We start from the raw sequence: 24,067 nt of genomic DNA, 5'->3' as shown, positions 1-24,067 counted from the left end.
CAAAACTGTCATTGAAAATAATAATATGGTTTCACTTCGTTGAACTCAATTCCAGTTCTGCATTGGCTCGAATGTGGTGCATTTAGTTCTGTCGAATAAGTTTTTATTCAGATTAGTGTTAGTAGGAGATTTTCGGTTTTTCTTCAAATCCAGGTCATATAACCACGTGTTTGGAATATTTAATTAAACTCACATATTGTTTTTGTGACTATGTAAAATTTTGCCTTTTACACAACCATAAGTTTATTTAAAAATTAATTAACCATATAAATTGGTAGATTTTACTACGGGTTTGTATGTGGTCCCGTCAAAACTTTTTTATGGCGTATCTTCGGGAGCTCGATAAAATTCTTCGTCTAGGATTTCACTCATTAGAGCCGTTTTATTTCTGGTGATTATTAAATGTCGACCATAACGATCAGCGGAGTCGGAACAAAATTTAAGATAAATAATGGATTATTTAATAGGCGGCGTTTGGAATTTTTGCCTCAACTTCCCGAACTTACATTGATCGAGATGCCACTAAATCATCCGAATGGTAAAAGTTGAGAGCAACGTGAGATAATGTCGTTATTATGACATTAGGAAAGTTTATTAGTCATTAATACCACACACGTGCTTCCTTGCCAGTTGTTTCTGTCCGTCATGCCAAGCTTAATGCACTTCACTGTACGTTTCAAGTGATTATGATCACTTGTGGTGTTTTGGAATTATTTACCCAAAAAAAGAACAGAAGAAATTATGCATATCTGAGGTAGATAACTGTGAACGAGTTTTGATAAAGATGTTTTTCAAGAACACACTTTATCCCCCGCCGTAAAATTAACGGCTCTTTCACAAACAAAAACTTTTCATTTCTTTCGTCTGCTTTATCCGTATCTGATGGACCCCGCGCTGTTCTAATTAACAAATTCGCCACTTCAAAGGGTATCTTAAAGGCGGTTATCTGCTGGTCTCGGTTTTTAACATTTTACTGCAAAGTCATAAAAAGTCGCGCCTCTTCAGGCGAACATTTCAAAAACAGTATTTCTCATTTCGGTAATTACCTTGCATCCACCCCCCAGGCTTGAGTCGTGTTTCAATTTTTATTCTGAAAAACTCAATTGTTGCAAAATGTCAATTTTACATCATTTTTATTACACAAAACCACTGAATTTGCGCTTGTGGGAAAACACTCTAGAAGTTTCAGAGTAGAAATAATTGACATTTTTGGCCCATTTTTAGGTGCTTTTGATCGATCAGCGGGATCGAATTGAATCAACGATGGCTTTTTCAGTCTAGACTCAAACGAGAGTTATATGCGTATTGTGAAGCTTTAAGTCGAAAGCATTGTAAAGAGCTGGAAAAACACGCATGTAAAATTTTTATTTTTGAACCGAAATTTTATTAGGGGCAAAAATCGAATTTTCGAAAAATGAACTGGTTCAAAATGCCGCCAATTATAAATAATTTTGATTACAAGCCTGAAATTCGAAATAATAATTTTTGACCAATTTTAAGCGGTTTTTGATCAGTCACGGTCTTCAATCGATGAGGTCTTCCTAATTATAGAATTGAATTCGCTATTTAAGCATATTGCGGAGCTTTTCAGGTTGAAAGCTCAAAAAACACGCATGCAAAAGTTTGATGTTTGATCGAAAAGTTCATTAAGGTAGAGGTGAAATTTTCAAAAAAAGTATATTTTCGTTCAAAATACGTCAAATTATACGTAATATTCGTTACAAAGAAGCGAGAACAGTTATGCGCTCATGGAAAAATACACTAGAAGTTTCAAATTAGAATTAATTGCCATTTTTGGTCCAATTTAAGAAGTTTTTGATCAGTCACGATCTTCAGTCGATGATATCTTCCTTATTATAGTCTCAAATTGCGCTATTGATGCATAATGTGGAGCATTTTAAGTCGAAAGCATTGTAGAAAGCTGAAGAAATACGCATGTGGAATTTGTATTTATGCTTGAAAATTTTATTAGGAGCAAAAATCGAATTTCCGAAAAATACCAAATCGTTCAAAATGCGTCCAATTATACATAATTTTCATTACAAGCAAGCGAGATGTGCAATGCGCTCATTGAAAAACACATTAGAAGCTTTAAATTGGAAATAATTGCCATTTTTTACCAATTTTAAGTGGTTTAGTTTCTAGTTAACACTGGAAGATTCAAATTAGAATTAATTGGTATTTTCGGCTCATTTTAAGATTTTTAAGCTGTTTTTGATCAGTCACGATCTTCCGTCGATGATATCTTCCTTATTATAGATTGAAACGCGTTATTGTTGTATATTGTGGAGCTTTTTATTCAAAATTTTGATTTTTAATCGAAAATTTCTTACAGCTTTAATGTTTTTGATCAATCACGATCTTCAGTCAATGGTATCTTCTTAATTATAGATTTAAACGCTACACATATGTTTTCTTAGCGCGTTTTAGGTCGGAAGCAATCCATTGAGTTGAAAAAACAAACATGTAAAATTTTTATTTTTGATCGAAAATTTAAGAGTCTTGGAGTCGATTTATGCAAAAAATATCAAGTCTCTCAAAACGGCTCAAATTTAGCATCACATTAAGCATTCCATTGAGTTGAGAAAACAAACATGTTACATACGGTCTTGGAGTCGATTTATGCAAGAATATCAAGTCTCTCAAAACGACTCAAATTTAACATCATTTTCATCAAAAAAGAGCAAGGAATGAATGACGCTCTTTGAGAAACACGCTTAACGCGCGCTATAAGATTCAAATTTCAAATAATTGACATTTTTTTGAACAATTTTCAGCTGCTTTGATGGGTCAAAATATTTAATCTGTGATTGCTTCCTTCTAACAATGGCCGCAGAAGCGAAACTTTTTAACATTGAAGGCTTTTTAGTCCTAAATGCTTTGATAAATCCAATTCGATCAATTGATTGATCATCACGCTTACAATTAGCGAATTTCACTATTGATAACCCACATAAAAATACCTGTCTCTAAGATATTGTCAGCCACCTGAGCATCTCTTGTGCCTCCTAATAAAAGTCTTATAAAAGGAATTAAAAAAGAAAAAAAATCCTACTTAATGGAGTAGAAATTTTAAAAAAGCTTACGCACTTCCAATACCTACGTTGACTCCTAATGGATGGCACGCAAAGACAGCCAGAAGCAACTTTCCCATTTAAGCCGCAGATACCATCACTTATGGTGGCCTGAAAGCGATTGGAAATAATCAAAAAACCATATTCATCGCTCATTATTGGATCTTGCTATAATAACTTTCGCGGTTATGATACTTCTGTGCATGTACCTAATAGTATTGATCTGCAAGCAAACAATGCCATTGATCAGACGATCAATTAAACGTTGAAAATGGTTTCCACTCAGGGTGTGGTAATGAGGTCGTACTTGAGCATAAACAATTGCTAATTGATTTTCATGTATGCGTAATGTTCGTATGAACTGCCGACAGTTAACATAGATGGGGACTGCCCATTAATTATGGTTGCAGTGCAACAGGTAGTAAGAAATGATTGAAATGAGCGGCAAAAAATTTGATATTTGTTATGCTGTAAGTTGTCAGGATTTTATTGTGAGTTTGAACAAAGCTTATGGCACTCCCAACATGTGAACAAAGGTATTTGAAAGAGGGCTGGAGCAAATCCTTTTTATTCGAATTTTTCAGTTTACCAACTGGCATTAAATTGTCATAACTATTTTCCACTTTGGCATTTTGCTGAAACGACTGCAATTATCGCGCAACTAAATGTAAATTTAAATATTCATTTACCGCGAAAATGCAATAAAACCTTAATGGAAGAAAATACTGCATTTACAGTTAGGTCAGCAAAATCAAAGACAGTGGTTATTAATTACCTAACGTTACACCGGTTTCCAATTTCCAGCCAATGACACGTAATTATTAATTTAACTGTATATTTAGATTGTAGTTTTACTCTCGTCAAGTACGATATAAATTGCTGAAGAGACATGGACCCGAAAATAGACGCTAATTATCGGGATGTTTGCACTAATGTCTTTTTAATGGGTGGCGACTTAGGCCTTATGTTTCACAAGATCTAAAACAGGAGGCTGATTATACTGTTCTAAGAAATCCACTTGGGGAATAATGGAAACTAATAACTGAGCTTTTTTCAGCTTTATAACACCCAGTATCAGGCCCCAGCAAAGGGCCAGTAGTAGGACATGAAAGTCGGCTCCCAAACACAAAAATCATCATCATTAAAACATTTTTAATTACTAGATTTGAATACCACCTTGGTCGATGGTAGGCGAACCCAGAGGCAAGATGGACCTAAGATAATGAATCAATTAACTTATCGGAAAGAAAACTTAATTACAATAAGTGTGACTTTTACGGAACGACATTTTTGTGCTGATAAGATTTGGAGGAAATTCGACAAGAAACTGAAAATCATGGAGATTTATGCGGGATCGTTTAACTTGTAAATTCAGACTCGTTAGAATCATGAATTTTTTACCGTCTACTGTACGGCTTTCGAGAGAATTTTGTCAACTGTTTTTAAATCAACAAAAAATATTTTCACCGCTCGTCGTCATATTTTATTTTATACAGGGTGATTTAAAATTGAAGTAATTTATTGGGATGAATTCCTAGCCTTAATCATGTTGAACATTTGACCCATTTAATCCCCAGAAGGAAGACGAACTTTATTCATGTTCAACATTGATATACATTACAGTATGTCGCATTCAAAAAGAAAACAGCGAATTATTTTTGAATCAAAGTGTTCAGTTTTGGAACGGAAGTAGAAAGCTGTGAGCTTAATTGTTTAGAGTAAAAATTGCGATCATTGGCAAACCTCTATAGTTTGAGATAGAGTATCGGAAATTGTATTGTGCATGTTGTTATTTTACCTGCGGAGGCAGAGTTTCAATTCCAAACTGTCAAATCATTTTTTCCACGCAAAGTTTGAATAACTCTTCTTATAGAACAAATTAACCGTTTTTAATAAGTTAGTTGAGAGAAGGCGATGAGTTGGAACACTTAGAATCTTGCTTTCGAGTTTAAGGATGAACGTTTTTTGGAAAAGGTTGTTTCCAAATAAAGCTACTTTTACAACCAAGGGCCTCTGAAATCGTCTCAAAACTGCAGAGCCAGTCTCTGGAGGTTTGAAGAGAAACTTTGCAGAAAATTCTCACTGCGTTATTCACTACAAAAATTAATAGTCACAAAAAGTTCATGCTTGATGTGGAATTTTAGGTGGCAGAATAGTTGGTATATTAAGTATTTATCTATTGATTTTGTTGAATAGATCATGCATTATTGCATTTTTCGTTACTCTTGTGAAAACTTCGGATTTATAGTTCAAATAACATTTTTTTAAAGCTTTTTCTGGTATTTTGTTTATATCTCTAACACATCTGAGTACTTAATTTTTTTTAATAAATAAAATACAGGGCTGTTTCCATTTTAAGTGAGTTTGAGAGAAAAAGTTTTGAAGAACACAATTTATGAACTAACCAGAATGTTTCCTTCAAGTTTCGCAACGTTTTAGTTGTAATATTTAGCTGTACTATTAGTTGCCAGATCGTCAACAGCCAATAACTTCAAGAAAGCAGCCCACATTTTATAAAAAACAATGAGCATTTTCACTCTCTGTTTTTCTTCACCTGAATATAAAAATTTTACAAAAATGAACCCCAGCAAATTTTCTAGTCGATTCGTTCTGATCGTGCTGTTAGTTTTGTTACCGGTCTCGATTCCAAACAAGTTCAGCCCATAAAATGGCATTCAGGTTTTTTGAATACATAATTACGCCTGTTATTATTCCTCATGTAATCTGGAGATTATTTGTTTAATGACCGCCGATAAATACGAAACTTTGTCCTTAGTACGTAACGAATGTCCTTTTCTCGTGACTCCACCGAGAAAAACTCAATGCAGGAATTGATTATTTATTGGTTATTGGTTTTATTTTAGACGTAAAAGAATTTAATGTCGATATAAATTACTTCGCAGCTATTTGGCCGTCTTGAAACGGACGGTTTACTGTTGAAATAAAGCAGAGAAAGTTGCAACTCCAATAAAAATCAGAAAAAATCAGCTTTCTGTCAGCTGGCAAATTAAGTGGACTGCAAGCGCCCCACAAAGAAAAAAACCATCAACATTGACGATCCATTAAAAATGAAAGCGCATCGAGTCCATTATGCAAATCTTAATGAATCTTGTTTTACGAAAATTTGTCCTTTTTCATCAGCTCATTCTTCTGGTCCGAGGGAAATTGATTAAAAGGATGTCTAAAGGCGGCCTAATTAGAGAATGGGATTCAAAAGTTGAATATTAACTACTTGGAGCTTTCGGCGGTTTTGGTATGTGTTTAATGAATGACAGCTCGAGTTTCAATTCGGATCTTTTGGGCCACCAATGAAGAAAAACCCGACGTTAATTATTGTTGGCCGTTTGCTAAACATGGTTGAAAATTTATTTGTTTTTAACACAATATTACAGACGATTTAAAGCGGTGACTTAAAGTCCGTAATTAATTGGATTTGCAACTTCAAAGAAATAGCAAATTGGTTCAAGCCTACTCTAAGAAAAACGAGGATATTTGCAGTTTTTTCACTTAATGAAGTTCTGAAGATTCCATTGTTCTAACTGGCAAAAACTGGTCCCTAATGCCAAATAACCACCACGCCAGGTTCCAATAATAATTAACGAATTTCGGTGCCACCGAAAGTGTTTTGAAACCGCTCAATGAGAAAATTGATTAGTATTGGTTTGACCCACAGCACAAAAAACGTATTTTGTGTCTGCACTGGACGAAAATCGAAATAAAGGGTTACCTTGTTGTGGTGCATTCCAACATTTAGCTGCTTTGGTCGCGCAACCACTACTTGAATACCTGAAAACAAGCCTACTTTCCTCTGAACAATTAACTGATAACCGGACATTAATAAGAACAGAACAGGATAATTTCGTACTTGGATATCCACGGGCAAAAGTATCAATGAAGAGTTAATTTATTACGTGAAGCCCTTGGGAGATCAGTTCGTTGAGCGATCAGAGCTCTTGGGCGGCGGTAAAGGATTTTGGTTAAACAGAAAAATAAATAGAGACCGGGAAAGATGAAATTAAATTCGGGCCCAGTGTATAATTAAGCCGTTAAAATGCTAACGCTTTGGAGGTAATGAAGGAAAAAAGGCATCTTAAGACTTTTAAGGGGATTATTATCACTCTGTTTGGCATTGGCGAATTATCACTGGTGATGTTGCAAAATTTTCAGTGTCAATTGCTGAACAATCGATAAATTATCAGTTCGTCCTCTGCTAACAGTGAAAGAGTCTAGTGAAAGGGTCTTTTTTGCCTTTTTATATATAGATCCGATGTCGGATGTCTTTCATGGTTTCGGTATTTTATTTCCCCTTAAAAAATTGTTCGCAAAGTGAAATGGGTATTCACTATTTTCTTAGTGCCACCTGAAAGTGTGCAAACCTGAAAAGTCGCTACTAATCAGATCAAACAACGAACACCGTTAAACTATGTAGATTCTTCAACTCATAGCACGCAATATTCGAAAATAATCAATTCATCATTATCGAGTGAAACCCGAATTAAATACCATCCTCCATTTACGGACCTCATCGACCGCGCGCCACCCTTTGATTATTTACCTCGTCAGGTGTAAGATTTGTTCAGGTAGGCATTAAGAGTATCAGGTAGGCAACCATCTTTCTGCGTTACAGTAAAAACTGAAGAGTCGGGCAAAAAGAGCACATCAGCTCGAATAAAAAAGCAGCTTCGTCCATCAAGTCATCAGTCGCTTTCTTTCTTTTGTTTCGGTTCTGTTGGCAATTGTTATTCCGAAGAACGTTACGTACGTACTTGATTGAAAAGCGAGATGATATCTTCAGGATGTCAGTGGGTTGTAATACGATAAGCGGATCAGGTAGCGGAATCAATTCGGATTGATTTTTAGCTTTTAATCAGTGGATTATCATCGATAAAACAATTGATAGGCTAATTGTTTTCCTTCACTTATTCGACATTAACATTGGATTTATTCGTTTAAGTGGGGAACTATTGTAATGCTCATCACACAAGCAAATCACTTTCAGGTAAACTTATCGAAGCCATAAAGCCCACACTGTTGACCAGATTGGTTAAAGCTAACAGGCAATCAAGAAAATTTAATTACATTTCAGGTTCATACTATGTTCGGCTGAACTGATCGTACCAAATTGCCGTCGATTAAAACAAAGCGAAAACGAGCGAGCTTCAAGAGTTTTACATACAGGAAACCCATGTTGAACAAGACGGGAATTCTTTTCTTGAATAGTTTCGGCTCGATGTTCAATAGCAATAAGATCTGATAGGTGATTAGGATCTGGCGTTCAGCTTTGAAAATTAAAAATTAGTGGATATAATTTTTTCGATAAGAACGCGGTCGGCGATGTTAACTACTTAAATGGATGAGAAGATTTTGACACGTGAATCTGAAGACGAATTCAGTCCAGATCCGGGCGTGGAATTTCTCAACCTAATACCAAATCTAATCGGGGTATTGAAACACGAAAATTCCGTTAAATTCATTCTGATTGCACCGCTTTGTCCAGCTAGCCAGAGGGATCCGTTTTTGCAATTCAAGTTTCCGTTCATATTAAAATGTAAAGATGAGAGCTGGGGAAATGACACAAAGGTATTTAAAGCATCTGAATAGCAAATTGGCAAACCCGCCGTCCGCACAATAAAGCTTATTAAAATTTACCTCTTAATTAAACCAAAATTTTGCCCAAACTTTGCCTTTTAATGTTTTATCGAATGGGAAATTGTACCGGGTAGAAACCGACGGTATTAAATAGGGCTCGACTTGGTCGGTAATTATTATTGGGAAGCAAATTTACTTTTCATTTAGTTTGTAGACAATTAATCTAATACGTTCCGGGATCGTTTCCTTTAATTTAAAATTGCGCATTCTTCAGTATATTAACTACATATATGACATAATTGTTTCGCTAGTCAGCGTCATTTTTTTAGCTTTTTTTAGCGCTACTTAAAAGATCGGGATTGTATAAATTGCTGATGTTGTTTCGGTTTCTGCTAATTATTAATATGACTGTCGACAGATTTGTTCAAGTTGAATTAATGTTGGCAAAGTTCTAAGTAAGCACATTGTTAGTTGAGAGGATTAGGGATTCGCTTCAACAAGACTTTGATGATTTGCATGCTAAATGTTTTTCATAAAAGTCCAACAAGAGTTTTGTATATTATATAATTTACTGTATGCTTCATGACTTCAGCGAAAATCCAAAAAAGCTACATATGCGATTTGCATAAAATTTTGAGGCATTATAGGTTTAAATGTCTTCTATAGAAGTTGGCAGTTTAAAGTCGCCAATTGCTTCAGATTGAAAGCTGAGAAGTTTAATTAAAGAGGCTGCAGTTGGGTGAAAACGTAAAATTTTAGACCAGAATTTAAAATTTTTGCAAAATTCAAGACTGGGTGTGATTTAAAGCGTGCAATTGAACGAAAACGTGTATTTGAAGACCTATAAGCGGCGTTAAAATCGGCATCTACTGCATTTTCTACAAAATTTTGAGGAGTTTTTGTTTCGAGTGTGGAATTTTCCAGAGTGATTGGAACAAAATGATGAGCACATTTATATTCAATTATCTTCTATAAACCTAAAAAGATCGTTGCTCGCACAGGATTGGAAGCGGCGAACTTTTATTTGAGACCGTGCAGTGGCGTAAAAACTTGGATTTTCTAAACAAAATTTTCCGGGTCCGGAAAATTAAAAAATGTGTTCCATTCGACCGAAGTGTTGAGTATGATTAGGCTCAAATGTCTGCTATGCACCCGTAAAAATCTATAGTCGTTACTTGCACTAGTTTGGGAGTTGCACACTTTTATTTCAAAGCCTGCAATTGCGTGAAAACGTCCATTTTTAGCAACATTTTCAATGCCCGTAAAATAAAAAAAGAGCAACTTCATTAAACTCTTGCATATATTTAGGTGCAAATGTCTGTTAGTGACTGTGAAGACTTCAAGTCGCTCCTTCCTCTGAGTTAGAAGTTGAGAATTGTTGTTTGGAGACTTGTAAATGAATATTTTCCAAGATACCCACATAGAATATTTGACACAAAAGCAAATAATTTGATTAAGAAAAAATCGGTAAAATTTACAGTTACAACTTCAAGATTGGCACGGCACTGGATGGAATGCAGCTAAACGATTCAATTCCTTTTACTGCCACTGGTGTTAAATCTTAGCCATAATCATAATGTTTCTTGGATAAGAATGAACTAAATGCTACTACTTTGAAAGGTCAAGGGGATTTCAAACAGGGCTGCCGAATGGCCGGGTAATTGAGAAATGTACAAAAACTATTTTGCTAACGATAATGCTAAACATTTTTTATTTGCTACAGAGAATTTAAAAAATTAATAAAGATCCGACCAAGCTAAAGTTAAAAGCCACTTCTATATCTGCCCTGCCTTCATGGGTACAAAGCAGAACATCAACAGAAGAGGACAATCGTCAGTTATTAAGCTATAGACAAACAATCAACCTCCAAACACAAATAGGTCGATTTAAATAAATCAACAACATCAACTTGTTCATCCAGCATTGGCCACAACGATGTAAACGTAAGGAAAAAACGACTCTTGAGGTGTTAGACAACAAAATCGTCATCAATTAGTAATCGTCCGTTCTTATCTCCATCTGGTCTCATTTCGAATCAAAGGGGACGATAATTAAAGATTCCTTGGGAACAGACTTTCCATCCGCAGTGGCCGCAAAGCTAAAAATCGAGGGCACAACAAAAAGACAAACAGATCGAGATCGAGACCAATGAGGGAGCCGAGAAGGACAGGTGGCAGTCGCGGCGACTTCAGACCTGCTTGGTGTGTTTATAATCACGTCGCTGCGATGGACCGAGATCAGTGTCGTAGATGGACACAATATGTCTGAAACTTGTCGAAAAACATTAGCAAAAATCGGAAGCCTAGCCGAAGATATCATAGCAAGATCATCTATTCAACAGTGGCGTTTAAGGGCATGTCAGACGTTTGGATGCACTTGGGGTATGGAAGACGTTGTTTGGTGGAAGACCGAATAAATCAGTAGTAGCTTTCGTGTTCAAAGAGTAATATAAAAGAAGCATCCAGAGTGCAAGCAGCAAGTTATAGAGACAAAATAAGAACAAGCAGAACGGGCAAATTTGCAGGCCCCTAATGAAACATTCAATGGAACGACAACTGAAAATGCTCCACAAAAAAAACATCAATTTCACAAGAAACTCAAATTTAATTAAGTGTAGGATAATTAATTTTTGATCTGGCTTGTCCCGATACAATAGGACGGAAAGTGCAACTCGATGCAAGCCATATTTTGCTGTAAGTTTTTCATAAATTCCCGTCAGCTCCATAATGAAATTTCTCAGCTCTGGGGAGTAAAGTATCATGTCGAAAAGTAGCAGACAACAACATAATAAGGATATTGTCGACTTACGCAACGGGACAGTAAATATGAGAGAGGCTCAATGGAGGCATTAGCTGCAGACTTAATCGTTTTATTTGGGAGTTATTGATTTCCCTTGAGAACTGTGCAACTTACGCGGTGCATGACGAGCAGTCGAGCTAGTGACAAAGGACAATTTTCTGTTTCAAATGCTCAGATCACACGAGAAATTAAAACTGTGCTTTAATGTTGGCAACCGAAAATTACCTTCCGCATCCGAGAGGAGTTATTGAAATAAAAACCCATCCAAAAAAACTCCCTTGCCTCGGTGTTAGGAAGACAATTTCACGCGGAAATGGAACATTTAGTCTTTTTCCAATCGCATGTCAGAAGTGATTATGACTTCTCACGCGATGTATCTTCGGTTTGTTTTTTTAAGAGAAAAACATGCTGCAGGCCTCGAGTAATTCATCAAAGTGAGTACATTTTTTCATCAAAAGCCCTCCAAAAAGCAAATTTTCTACAAGCCAAATTGCTCACCATAAGCAAACACCCGAAAAATAAATCAAAGAGCTTTTGAGTATTGTGTTGTTCGTATATGAAGAGGGCCTTTATCCCAGGTACTAAGCAAGGTTATATTGAGGAAGAGCCGAGCTTTGTTTGTTTGTTTTATGTGTGTATCCCTAACGGGCAGCATAAGATTAATTAATTTTACTCCAGGATTTAAATTAAGCAAATACATGTCGGTAAGGATCAGGTTATAATGTGAACTAAGCCCTTTCATTGTGCATTTCGCTGTATAAGTTTAACAGAAATCTTGTTCGTTTGATTTACTCAAAAGCCAGGTGAGATTAGAAAAGTTTAAAAAGTGGCCTCTTTGATCCATTAATTTTCACTAACAGTACAAAGTGTTTACGCGTAAGCGTGGGACATTCTCGAGTGATATAAGTAGATAAATGGTTTTGCTGATTTATCATCTTGCAACTAATGCTTAAATGACCATATTGCCATGCATGTCGCTTTAAATAAATCGCCATAATTAATAAAGTATATCCTTAATTAATAAAACGGTCATTCATCACTTTTTCATTCAAGGAATAACATCTTTTCCTGCATTAAATCAGGATTAAACACCCCGTTCGTTCCTCAACGAATAAATATTCATTATTACCATTCCTTACATAAGTAACACGTTGCTTCTTACTGGGCGGTTGCGTGACGAAAATCATTTACAGAAAAACATCTTTAAAACAATTTTTTCCTCTTTAATTTCCTCGGCAAGATGTGGAACGGATAAAGGGGTTTCGAATCTTTTCAGGCATGTGGCGCATGTAATAAACCGTTTACACCTTTTGCAATCGGACGCACTTGCGTAGGTATATTTAATGAACAGCCGAAAGTTGCTTTTATAATCATTGCGGCACAAAAGCTCACACAAGTTAACTTCCCTTAAAAACCACGGGCCAACCGCCAATACGAAGCCATAGATGACTGGACAAGGTATTATATTTGCAATTGGAGGCTCGAAGAAACGAAAACTGGTTGTAATTAATCCCGCAATCCGCGATGCAATGACAATTTCACTTAGAAGCATTTTCAGGCAAAGACGTTGAAGGAAATCATCCAAATCGTCAAGTTTACAACAGCGAAACCCGCAAATATTCCAAGAAATATCTAGTTAAACGTGTCAGCAGAATTCGCCGACAGGGCACAGATGAACCATGATATTTGATAAAGTAATCGGAGCTTTGCCTCGGGATCATTTTTAGCTCGCATGGTGGCAATGAGCTGCTAAGCTTCAGTTTCACGACTAGGTTTATTGAGAATGTTGCAGAAATTCGCTTTGTTTCGGCCCGGGAGAAGAATCAAGATGGCAATTTTTAAAGGGCATGCACTTTTAGATGACAAGTAATTTTCAAAAATGTTTTGAAGCTGCTCAGTATTCGAGTTTTTAGGAAGAGGATGTTTCCACGACGACCTAAAATCCCGATTAAGCTGATCCGTTTGAAACAAACCATAAAACTAACTTTTTAAAACAAAAGTATGACTGAAAAAACATTAGCTTTGCAGATGCTACAACGTTAACTAAGCGAGTGTGTAAAAGCAGGTAAAACCTAAATAATCTGAAACAAAAGTGTGCGAAATATTCTTCACGTTTTATTACTGATTGGCGCTCTTCCATCATTAATAATCTTCAAAGTACGCTACTGAAACGCCGCAAGAAAATAGAAACCAGCAAGCAAAATGCCCTTACGAAACTGGCTTTTACATACTATTTCTCTATCATGCGGGGAGTCAGATAAACTGAAATGTTCTTCCTGCGTGGATTTAATGCTAATGGTTGGGCTTTCTTCTCCTCTTTTTGTAACGGGGCCCCAACATAAATCGCGTTTTAATTATTACTTCTCAGGTGAATTATTATCGGGTATGTTTGCACAGGTACTTACTTTTCAACCTGTACCGAACTAGCGGCTATCAAAACAGAAGTTTGCCACAATTTCCTGTCGAAAACCGTCCAAAAATTCGGCGAGTTAATTGAAACGTAATGGAGTGTAAACCGTAAGATGAATTAGGCAAATCAAATTTTGGTCAAAAACTAGTCATATTGTGTAACTGAAGTGGATTCTATTGTGCGTTTTGAGGCGATTTAATTCAATAGTGGTAAAAACCATTTTCGAATTGAATAGTGTAGTATTTTGATTTTTTTCTGATCAGTTGATCACATGGTTCGATGCTGATGGTGTCAAATCGATTTTGTTGTATTGTTTTTATTCTTGCGAATGAAAGTAAACATAAGCAGTAAACGGGTAAAGCTTTGAAGTGGAACCGTAGCTAAGAATGTTCAGTCAATGATAATTAATTTGACGTAATTGATTTTCATTAGTTCACAGTTTTTAATTTTTTAGTCAAACTCTTTTGAGCCAAGTTTGAGGCAATTTTCGGAATTTCAAAAAGTTCAAACTCATTTAGAGTCGCAAATATAGTGACTTTTTGAACACTTGTGCAATCAGGTCTTTTATATAAATAGCAAAACTTGCAGCCTATCGTTTGTTAACGCTTACGAGCGAAGTTTTAACCAGAGTCGTGCATGTTTGAGCTAATTTCATTAGTTGCTCCAGATATTTAAGAAAATTCAAATACTGAACGGAAGCTTCAAATCAGCTTCTTTTTTGCAGACTCAATCAGTAAGATTTCTTATATAATTCCCCGAAATTCCAGCTTTAAATCGGCTCATCGGTACGGAATATGAATTTCTAACCACATACCTGCATGTTTTTGACAATTTTCTAGATTACACAGAAGTTGAAACAAATTTCCTCCACTAAATCGACGAAACTTTTGTTTACGTGATTACTGAGGTCTTTCATCAAACCATCCAAAATTTGTGCTTTAGATCTCCTCTAGTTTGAAAGTTGGGAATTTTTATCCACAGGCATGTAAACTTGAGATCATTTTCTGTCTTACGCGTAAGTTTTAATGTTTTCCTGCAATTGCATCAAATCAGCAAGTCCACTGAAAGTTTGTGCACTTGAAAAACAAGGTTTCTGATATATAGGTGCAAAATTGCAGATTTAGATGTGTTTCAGTTCTTCACGTTTCTTCTACAAACATTCAAAATTGCGGCATTGTATGAATTGCGATTGCAAAATCTTTATTTTTTCGAAAAATGATTGCACCTTTGTTACTCTTGTCCCTACTAATAGAAAAGTCTCAACCTTTTATAACTCAAGGAGTTAAACATTTGAACCGAGATTTGCGATAATCTATAGAGTGTTCTTTTCGATATATGACGAGTAGCAACGAGGAATTTTTGGTGCATTTTATTTTGTCATTTATAGAATTGAAGAAGACAAACTAAATGTGCAAAGTTTGGACCGTTGAAACAGCAGATATTTTGTACAGATACAAACATCGATTTAATTCCATTTAAAAAAGACAAAATGAAGTGAATAATTTAGGAACTTTGTCTTTGTCGATTAACCTTTGAAAAATTTCATAAAACATTGCAATTGTTCCCAAATACGTTACTGCCTCTGCCGCATTAAAAAAATCCAGCTCTGTTCTTTCATACCGATTTAAAAAAATGTTGACTAATAGAGCCATACTATCTAAAACCCTAGAGCCATAAAGATTTGACGCCTTTATTAAAATCGAAAATTAACAAAGTTATTACTGATTGGTAACTCAAACAAGAAACGAAACAAATAATGGTTTTCTTATTTCATCGACAAACCGCAGCGCTTTGATTCAGCTCTTCACACCGGAAGCGGCAAAACCATCTTCAAACACAGACTTTTTAACGGTTGTTTGCATTTTATCCGGGACATTGTCCCAAGAACATTCAATATAGGTATAAAGTTCTTCAGCAACAAACAACGTGCAATCAAAATAAAAGCCAAGGTGCTAAATGAAAAGATGCATCAATTAGTAACGAGAAACCGAGGCTGAAGTGTAGTTTTATACTTTTGAAGGGATATAATTAAAGTCAAAGAGGAAATCAATATCCTTTCTTATTGCAAGCACTTTGATGGGGAGGTGTTTGATCTGAAAGCCGCACAGAATCGCTGCTAATGGGTGAAATAAGAAAAACTCCAAAAAAACAAAAACTCCCGAGGAAATGTCAGATTTGCTAACCAGCGTGTGATTATTGGAGTTTTCTTCCAGTCGACTCCATTCTAATTAAAAATGCATCGTTGCAGAAAACCGGGAAGTATTCCAAAGGCGTACCAATTTCCTATCCAAATAAACGTTACGTCTTTTTAAACTCACCGCATTATCATGCGTTGATTATTTTTCTTCGATATTCTTTTTGATGTGAAAACGACCCGAAAAAGGCACTTTGATATCTGGTAAACGCGAAACGCTTTGTTAATTCGGTTTGAGTGACATGACCGTCTTTGAACTCGCTTGTTGTCATAAATATTTGAAACGGCTTTTATGATGTGCTGTGGTGGCTTCCGCCATTATTTCAACCTGGAAGATTTCTAATGTTCACAAGATATCTGAAGGATGAATGGGTCTTGCAATCGAGTAAGTCTGTTTGATCTATTGATACCAATACTGCTTCTACATAATGGATGGTTTGGTAGGTAAATGATGCGTCTAAACACAGTCAAAGTTGGTTAAATTAGGAAAAAGTTGCACAATTTGGTGGCTGAGAAACTGGGGCTACTATGAAGAAAAGAATGTTTGATTTGATTTATTGCAGATGTGTTTACAACGAGAGGAATCTGGAAGAGTGGGAAACCCCTCAACAGCAGAGTGTAACAAATTACAGTCAAGAACAGTGACGATTGAAAAATCAAATCGAGAAACGAATGAGCCACTACAACTAAGAACAACCAGAGAAGAAGTCTTTCACAAAACTGGAGAAAAATCTGTCACAAAATGAATGCAGTCATAGAAAGCGCAATGGAAGCTCAAGAGGAAGCCAATTCTGGGAGGGACTGCTATTATAGAAGAAATGCCCTAAATTGTTTAGAATTAGATTGGAATGATGGAAAAATTGAGCAAGGAAGTGAGCAACAAGAATTTTTGGTTAAAACAAAATAAAATTTATTGATAAAGCAAACGATCCATTAAATCTGGTAATTAGATCAGTTTTTCTAGTAGCTGTAAGAACTGTTCTTGTTTCCTGTTTTCTTCCTTTTGTTGAAAAGTTTCCGGTTCTTCTGAAATTGGTGTGTTTTCCACGTGGTTTCATTGTCTTTTGTTAAACGTTTGAAAAATTGATCTCTTCCTGAAGAGACAAAGGAAAACTATTTTTACCTCCTTCAAGATAGTCACTTTGAAAGGCATATTCACAAAGCACTTTGGTGACATATAAACCAACTATTTTTATAGTAGTTGAAGCTGACGAACCAGTAAAACATTAAAATGAGAAATATTGACCCCGAAAAGACCAAAGTCGAAACCAAACCTCTCATAATCAGAAAATTTACCGGCTAACTACCAGAACCTGATCGATAGGAAGTTCGGAATTAAGTATACACAACCTCTGCGCCGATATAGGAGCAATCTAAAATGGTCGAATAACTGAGAAATGATACATTATTAGTAAATAGCTGGGTTGTTATCCATTTTGTATGGTCGAGTTGGAAGAACTGCGGCCTAGATGGAAGCAGACATTATTTTAGCTTCAATTGGTGACTTAATAGATTGCTATAGTGGACTAGAATGTCGTTTTTTTTGGTAGAGTTGAGGTTGGTTTGCAGTATGTTTCCAATTTTTCTTCTATGGTGTCGACTTTTTTAAAATTTCATTAAATGTTTATTAGTGTAGTTTCGTTGCGTATATAGTTTTGTTGTTGGTGAAACTGCTGCTTTTTTCTGCTCAAATTTTCACCACTTGATCTTGTATGAGTTACATACAGGGTACTTCTTCAGTAGCAGAAACGAATACAATTTAAAGTTTTTCAACGTGAGCAAACTCATCCTCGTAGAGTGATTCAGTTCACTATAACCATGAATTTTAGATTGAATCTGCACAAAATATCTCTTAACTCTCGGTTAGTTCCCTTCAGAAATGTTCAAAGAACCTATTTCTTGTTTGCTCACGCACCTTCTTGCTCTTCTACCACATCGTAACAGTTCATACAATCCCAACTAGTTATGTTTTTGCATATATTTAGTTCTCCACTGTCTAATTAGTTTTAAAAATACTTCTTCGGCGTAATCATCTGGTACTGCTGGGAAGTTAAGTTTAGGTCAATTAAACTAGTAGTGGCAGCAGAATACATGACTAAAGGAAACAGTGATTATAACTCCGGCGATCCGAAATTACCACGTAGTACATTTAGTTTATTTTAGAGTAAAACATTGATAATATATTGCACAAGATACATGTCGCATTTAATGGTTAATATGCTCGGTAAAGTGGCGGCCTTGATATTATATGCTTTAAACGGGGCGAGAAAAACGGTCGGATCAGATTACGGTGAATTGATAATAAAACAGCAATAATAATGAAAGCGCGTCTTTTTGCAAATTAACTAGACACTCTTTTATTCCTGTTCATTGACTTTTATTTTCCACTCGACCCTCTTTACCTTCCCAGATTTGTGTCGTCTGTCGTCTCGGTTTCATTCGCTAGGGCATATGGCAAGCATCGTTAATACGTACCCTCTCCAACACATGATAAACGTAGAGAGGACGAAAAAACCGTGTGGGAAATCTTCTTTCAATACGATTAAATCATTTGTGTTTTTCAGCATCCGCCTCTCAAGAATAACAAACTCTGGGGTGTCAAATATCGACCATCTAACCATCTGGAAACCGCTGTTCTAAGCGTTTTAACAAAATCACCTTTGTCTATTGCCACATGTTAAGCATGTCGGTGCTTTGCCCTTTCATAGCTAATTCATCATTAGGTCTTGAATTCGCTGGTTATTCCAATGTAACGTTCTAAAAGCAAAATTTTCTGATTCTACCACTTTCAATGGTCTCGCCTTGGGTACTAAAACATGTGTCGACTGCATAACGAAGGCGTACTGGTAGGAGAATCGGTGTATTTATTTTTACAGGAAACTAATTCAATCGGGGCGACCAGAATTCCTTTTCACTTCTTAATTTAGAATAGTCATTGAGTACTTTTTTAATTAGGCGAGTACCAGCCTGATTGGTTAAGTGTGCGAGATTTTCGGTTAAGTGCTCGAAATTAAAGGCTGACTTTAACGATTTAATTAGCGATTGTTTCACGATCGACAGCGATTAGGCTCGTAGGTGTTGTTTTATCGTATTAACAACTTTCAAGCACTTGAAACTTTCACTAAAATTTAGATAAAGCTTGATCGACCACCAGAGGTTTCCACAATCTCAAAGATGTATGAATAATACAACACGGGAGTTTAAAATAAAAGTTGTTTTTTTGCAGTTTTAAGCAAATGCACTTGAAAGTTTAGGTAATTTGATTACGTTAGTTCAATATGCTGAATAAAAATATATTTTGTCCATACCTCCCATCTCATAATTTGTCCGTTATGTGCATTGAAAACAAAGTACAACTTGTCGAAGCCAATTAATCGGCTTAGACAGGAAATCTAGTAGAAATCGAGAAGCTATTGGAAAGCCAACATGAATGAACTTTGCTGCATAATTTCAGTTAGACTTTAGTCCAGTTGTTCTCGACTTCTGAACTATAAACATACATTTCAGACACATTCACTGAATGCAAATTAAAAAAACAAATGTAACTTTTCTCCGGACTCATAATCACATTTGAATTGATTTGGTCCACAACTTTAAATGTCATAACTTTTTCCCGTTAGGATATCTCGCGCTCTAGTTTGTGCAGCTAAACTATATAATAGAAAGGCAAACTTCGGGATATTTGAACGGATTTTTAGGGAAATTATCACAAATTAACATGATCTTGTTTTCAGTCGCACGTCTTTCCTTTCAGTTCTCGTAGATTAACACGAAAAACGGTAAAAGTTGCGTGCTTTCAACAGAATAACTCCTATTGGGCGGCGCTGTTAAGTAAACCTATTTAGAGCATGGATTATTCAATTCTATAACGCATCAAGAGATAATTTTGAATTCAAAATACATCACATTGATAACCGAAATTACAATTTTCATCACGAAGAACCGTTGGGGCTTTCAATTTTTTTATCGTTGAAATTGAATTTTTGTAAGACATTTGTCTTCAATGTTCGAATGCGAGGGATTCAGCTTCTCAAACCGGTTGATTATACATGAAGATTGGCGACTTGGACGCAAAACACCGGGCTACTTGTCCTGCTTTCTCGGCAAACCAACAGGAAATCGAGCAATCACAGCTTTTGTTTACCTGCGCGATACCAACGTAAAATATTGCCCAAACCTCGATCTGATTATCATTCTTCTCTCTTATACTGGAGGCGAAATTTTTTAAAGTCAGAACCGGACTTGGGAATATTCCTATACTTCATGTGGTTTGATCCATTTGAACCTAAAACCTTATTTAATAATAGTTGTGATAGATGGCAGTTATTCAAGCAAATATCTTCAGCTAAGGTTCCTCAACATTCTGGTATTGTCGCGAATTTATCCGTCTGCAATTGGTTTTCTCAATGTTTTCTTCAGCCGGTTTTATGATTTTCTTTAATTTTTATTTCTTTCAAAGTTACTAAACTTATTTTTAATTTGGCCACACATTATTTAAGGAAAGTAGAAAATGAGAAATTTGTACAAGACAGACAACAAGACAGCTGCTAAATTAAAAGGGAAATATCAATTAATTGTACTGTTTGATCCAGTCCAGAATAGGTTATAACTCACATAAAAATGTGAGAAGCAAACATAATAATACAAACATTTCTAATTCTCTCAAGAAATCTTGAAGTGTAAAAAAGTCTATTTTTTTAACGTGCGTTGAGCTTTCGGCTCATATTAAGTAAACCGTTAGAGCAACACCTCGCAAGTAGCGACTATGAAATAGAGCATAAAAGTACGAAGTTTCGCATATAAAACATATTTTATGCATAGTGTCAAAGAGCAAAACTAGACCATTTTTTTAAAACAGCCCAATATTTCTTGCTCAAACGGGGAAAGCTATGGGTGCAACACACACTTCTTTTGCCACCACTGAATAGAGCATTGAAGCGAGCGATTTTTCATATAACACACAATTTTACAAAAGTTTCTCGTTCGAAATGCAAAAGTAAAAAATTGTTCTCAAAACTGCTAATCCTCTGGGGCTCATGAGCTTACACATGTTTTCACTATTAAGCCAAATCACCCCTGAAGATGCTAGCAAAACGTAATTTTCAAATTCCTTTCGCCTTTGGCCAAAGAACCCGAAAACCTCCGAGCATTCAAACAATAACCGGAAAAACATTTACCACTTAATGATCTTTTCCTCCTTTAATAACTAATTAGTTAGTAGCTCAAAGACGAAAAAATTACTCCTTCAGAAGTAGCCAAACTAAAAGTAACTCCGGTTCTGTTCATCTTAAGACACTTGACTAGACCTCAAAGCGGATGCTGGCAGGTGCAGGTTCATATCGCCTTTAATGGAACCAAAGTTAAGGTCGATTTTCCATTGGAGTTGCAGTCGAAGTTTGTCCTGACGTATCTGGACAGGGCATTAATTTATTTCAGATTTTTGAGCAGGTGCGATGTGTGATTGCGGCTTTTGGGTACCGGGGGGTATTGCTTCGGTTTCGTTCATTTCCTTCGGGGTTTCGGCAATGAGAATTCCGAGCTGCTAAATGGTAAATTGCCTCGTTTGCTTCTAATGGGTGGCTGTTTGATTTTTGTCCAAAACCCCCCTAGTTATTGAAGACAAAATCAATTGTCTTCAATTTGCAATTTTTTTCGTCATGTTGGTATAGGGGTTTTTGTTTCTCTGGCTATTTAACATCGAAATGCAAACACCTTATAAAAACAGAGATTGCTTTCTTGGTGGAAAGCCTATTAACATCAGTGAACATCCAATATAAATATGTCAGGCATATCTCGACCAATGCCGATGCTATAAAAACACTGTAACAATTAATTACGTAGATTGATTGATTATGTTATATTGAAACTATTAATGGCTGTTTTCCTTTGGCTGGAGATAGTGCAGATGACCTTTTATATTATTTTCAAATTGTCGCTTTTATCTTGCTGCTTTTGTCAGCTTTATCTGACCATTGCCGATAAGTTCGGAGCGATTCAAAGGCTTCGAACGACATTCTCACACCCTTCACGAAGTTATCACATGAACATAGAGTTGTTTGATATTTTAATTATCAACTCAAAATATATTCAGGCTCTAGACAATTCTATATTTTTCTGATGAACTGATGGTTTTTGGGCCCAACAGCAATCGTCCTTAAAATTGGGATTGAATGTAGGCAAACGGCATTCAATTAATTATGAAGAGAGGAATATTTTCAACCCTCTTTTCAAACACCCTCAGCAAATTCTTTGTTCTTGTTCCCTGCTATACACCGCACCTGGTTTCGCTGGTTTTACATGCTTTATACAGCCCAGAGCTAGACTAATATGGATAATTGTTGCATGTCCAAATAGAACTTTCAATCAGACAAAAGGGATTGTTGACAGCATTTGGCGCATTGGAACAAGGAGTTCTGATATTACCTGACTGATGTTTAAGTGCCTCAATGGTTGTAAAGCCTAATTTAGATATTTTTCTGGCACGAAATTAAATCGTATTTCAAGAGGGTGGATAAGTTTATTAAATTTTCCAATTCCGTTTGTTTCTCAACTGATTAACTTTTTAATCTGGAGAGAGCGCTCCACGTAAACAATTATATACCTTGAGCGAGGGAAAAGCTAATTGAAAATCTCTGTTACATTATTAAAAATTGTCAAAATGGTCTTTGTCGACTTACGGTCTGGTCTGTCCGGGTAATGAACTTTTCTTTAAATACTTGCGACTTTGCAGTTAGCTTTATTTATGTTCAATTCATATTTTGAAGAGCGTGTTGACAACCTGCTGAAATGAATCAACTTTCTTGGCTCACTTAAATTACAGATATTTATTTATTCAGTTTTCGATTGTTCCCTTTTGAAACGTTTAGTGTTTTGGCTCTTTTTCATCATAGACATCACTAGTCCACAAGTACTATGTAATTATACAAATCAATAGCGGATGAGTTCAATACTTCATTTCCCAGGGTCATAAAATAGTCCAGTTTCCTGAGAAGCTGTTAACAAAGATTGTCAAATGAGAGGAAAAATTAGATCGCTGATTGAGATATAAGGTAATTTGCACTTTAAGCAAAAGGGGGGTTTTGAGCCAGTCGGTAAAATTAATCCGTTGCCTGCAGGATTTTCACTTACTAGGGTCTTTTTTCGGAAATCATCCAGATGTTCCAGTGATCGATCGAATCTTTTCTTTTCTCACACCAACTGGCCGATTGCTTTTTTTTTCTAAGTTTTACAGAATTTTCACTTAATCTGCTTGTGGGGGGCTCAATTTTGTCAATCATTGTCTCCTTGGCACAAACTTTGAGGATTTTCAAGTTTTATTTGGCCTCAAAAAGTTTCAGTTTTTGGCAAAACACGCCTTTTTATGATATGGTCCAAAAGCCGCTAAGGATTTCAATCTCAATGGTAGAAGTAGAAGCGAATATTCGAAATCGCCGTTGATTTTCACTCAAGCTCAGTGAAGCGATAGAGTAACGCAACTGTAGGTATCGTAAATGAATAGGGCATGCAAATGCTTTATTTTTCGTATAAAAGACTATCTGGCAAAAAAATTTTAAAGTGCAAAAATGGTCCATTTTGTCAAAACCGCGGTTAGTTGTTGACTCAGATTTACTAAAGCTGGAGAATAACGAAAATCTAGTTCTTTTTATTAATAATATATTCAAGGGCGAATCCAGGGGGGGGGGTCATGGGGGTCATGACCACCCCATTCAATTCTCTATCCAACGATGCCAAAACGAATTATCTGGCTTGAATGGTTCTTGAGAAACTTCGGAAAGAGCAGCGTCATGTTCAAGTGGATTGGGCAACTCAAAAAAAAACCACGCAAATCTAAAACTTCTTAAATTCAAGCATTTTTTGAGAAAACTGTCAACATTTCCTTATCGATGGTTCACTTTCTAAAAAGGCCATTTATTTCTGTCTAGAATGATGTACAAATAAGCGTTCTTGCTCATTTCGCCTCCGAGAAATGAGCAAAAACGGGACGGAAAACATGGAATTTTG

The 24,067-nt window shown here is 36.0% G+C and overlaps 1 long non-coding RNA gene across 1 annotated transcript; it reads left to right on the top strand.

Moving 5' to 3' along the window:
• The first annotated feature begins 15,919 nt into the window (after positions 1-15,919).
• LOC125505385 lies at positions 15,920-17,015 on the top strand. Its single transcript, XR_007282139.1, has 2 exons — positions 15,920-16,451; positions 16,630-17,015. It is a non-coding gene; the product is annotated as an uncharacterized LOC125505385 (long non-coding RNA).
• The last annotated feature ends 7,052 nt before the right edge of the window (positions 17,016-24,067 follow it).

The sequence above is a fragment of the Dendroctonus ponderosae genome, unplaced genomic scaffold (genome assembly GCF_020466585.1).
Source record: "Dendroctonus ponderosae isolate FM_Combo_2020 unplaced genomic scaffold, Dpon_F_20191213v2 Dpon_F_20191213_8, whole genome shotgun sequence".
In the NCBI taxonomy this organism is placed as follows: Eukaryota; Metazoa; Arthropoda; class Insecta; order Coleoptera; family Curculionidae; genus Dendroctonus; species Dendroctonus ponderosae.
This window is presented reverse-complemented; position numbering and strand designations above follow the sequence as displayed.